We start from the raw sequence: 2,811 nt of genomic DNA, 5'->3' as shown, positions 1-2,811 counted from the left end.
CCCCCCTCCCCCTCCCCCGCTGCTGCTGTATGCTGGGCCGGTGTCCTAGAGCTGACCATGCACGATGCGCTCCCTGGCACTGAAATCACATCACGTACCGTTCCAGCAGACAGTGCTGATCCCTGCGCCCAGACAGAGTGGCTGTACGGCTGGCTCGCTCTGCTGTCAGGCGCAGATCTCAGAACAGATGGGATGGGCTGGAGACTGGCTTCAACATTCTGTGAAAGTCCACAGCGGCGTGGGATCTTAGCCCGGCTGTGTTCCTGTGGTCCGCAAAGCCTCAGTGGTATACCGGTGGGCGCCTCCCCTTCTGGGAGTAAGGCCCCTATCTAAATGGCTGTGCATTTTGTCAGAGTGCTGTGCGTTATGTAAATGCAGTTTCTTGCATATTAGTTGCTGAGCCGTTGGTGAGATCAACAAAAACATGAGAAAAAAATATATCTCTGAAAGGACAAAGTGCACAGCAGTTCAGCTGATAGAGGCCTTATTCTGAATGTACAGAATCTCCATTTGTCTTCTGGTCATCACACAGTCACACACGGTCATCTCTTAGGCTTTTCATTCGGAGGTTTTGCCAAAACTGAACAATCTCATTCAAAAGAATTCCCACTGTTTTGTGGGTGATCTGGGGTGCTTTACAGACTTTTACCTTTTTGCCTTCCTTACCCTGTCTAGTCTGAGGATTCATGGAGGATAATTCTGTGCTATTCTGAAGAACAATGGGGTCAGTTTGCGCTGCAACTGAACAGAGCCCTTGTCTCCTGTTCACAGCTGAATATCCATCATGAAGTTTGCACTAAAGTTACCTTACCGGAATGATTTCTGCAATCCTGACAATTGTTATGTGCTTCATCTGGTTTTGCTTGTAACATATAAAGGTATATAACTGATGCTAGATATTAAGAGAAATGTGTGAGATTAAGTTATAATTTTAAATTTTAATTGTCCAATGTTGCATAGAGTATATATTTTAAATCACAAAATACTCCTTGTTTCACACAGCTTATGTCACCTCAACAAGGATTCAGTGCAGTTACCCTATTCAGCCGAGCATGGAATTCGATGTACATTGTGTCAGAATGCCCCACTCTCCCAAGGTTTAACAGCATATCAACAGCTGCACACAGCAACAGAACATTGACATATCCTAGCATCTTGCTTATTACTCATATTAATTTCCAGCATGCCAAATGTGTTACTTATTTCCCAAGCCCAAATCAAAGTTTGCAGTTGAGCATGCACACTTTGCTCGGCCAGACTGTGCATGGTTTTCAACCCTTCTGTATCAGCGGAGGGAGCGATATCCAGATGTTCACAAAGACACGTTTTATTCTTTGAAGTGCTTTTAGTTTCATGCGGCTTCGTTGCATGTATTCAGCAATCTGAAAACACCAGTAAGTCAATGTGTGTGACAGAGGGAGGCTGTTTCTGTTGCTATGCATTCTGGCTGGATGATTGTTTTTTATGAAAATGAGCTGTTTTTATTTTAAGATTGGTTCTAAACATAGGGACAATCAGCCTGAATTCCCACTGAGGTTTTTCATTTAGTTTTCCAGTAAGTATACTCTCCTACTGTGTACCAAGTCCTAGTTACAAACTCCCAAGAAACTCGCTTAGAGTTACTGCTCAAGACTGCTGTCCGTTTAACAGCCTTTGCCAGGCTTAACTGAATGGAGCTTAAAATTTTTCACATGTAATCCATTTGTACAATTGGTTATTTGCTGATGCAACTCAGGGCAAGCCTGTTGCTTAAGGCACAGCAGCAGTGCCCCCACCCTCCCACAGTAAGTGAACCTGTAAACTTGGAGTTACAGTCCAGCTGTCTGACCACATCACCACTGCACTATCCTTAAAGTCCAACACGTTACAACAGAAAATATAACCATGGGCACACTTTCAGAGATCTGAAATATACACAGTATACATAAGCACAGACATTTTTAAAGTGTTAATAAAACTTTTGGGTCGAACCAGTGTGAAAAAGAGAAACTTGAAGGAGCCGCAACCAATGGTTGATTATTCTTTGAAAATGCAAGTAAGGAAATTCACACTATGATCGCAGGTCATAGCAATCAATCCACAGATGTACAGTGTTTTACATGCCTTAACTATGTGCTTGCAGTATATTGTGGCTTTATGATGCTTTGTGCCATATGTCTGTGTTCAACTCAGCACAATGTTGATTGCAGTCAATGTATAAACAAATGCCAGATCAGCTGGTTGTACATTTCTGTTTGTTTCTAAATAAGCCCTGCCTTGGACCACTGTTAATGTGATCAAATAAAGACATGGGTTGTGTAACACGGTCAAGTAAGGACTTCCTTTTTTAAACTATGAAGGGAAAATATGAAGTCAGCGGTTATTATAAGTAACTTTGAATGTCGCTGGCTATTTTCGCTCACAGCTCTTCTTTTATGAACATCATGCTTATTCGGTGAGTGGCGTGCCTGTGTGTAGGATTTCTTTACAAATTCAACAGCTCGTCGTGAAAGAGAGGTGCTGCCTTGTCATTGTTTTCAGGGGGCAAACCAAAAGTGAATGCTTCACTTTTTAAAAACCACACAAGTACTGTAACATACGCAATTGTAAACTCTGCTTTGATAGCTTATAGTTGCATTATTGAGACAAGTTAATCGCTCCCGTTTTTCTACTTTATGCATCATTAATGGAAGTCTGTGTGTGCACATTTCGTTTTTATTGTGAGCACTGTTTGTTCCTCAGCAGATTGCAATCACAATGGAAGAAACACTGTTCCCTGCCACACAATCCATCAGCCAGAGTGTTTGTATCTGCGGCATATGCAGACCATAA

This window comes from Megalops cyprinoides, chromosome 4 (genome assembly GCF_013368585.1).
Source record: "Megalops cyprinoides isolate fMegCyp1 chromosome 4, fMegCyp1.pri, whole genome shotgun sequence".
NCBI lineage: Eukaryota > Metazoa > Chordata > Actinopteri > Elopiformes > Megalopidae > Megalops > Megalops cyprinoides.
The sequence above is the reverse complement of the archived record's forward strand: the minus strand, read 5'-3'. Positions refer to the sequence as shown.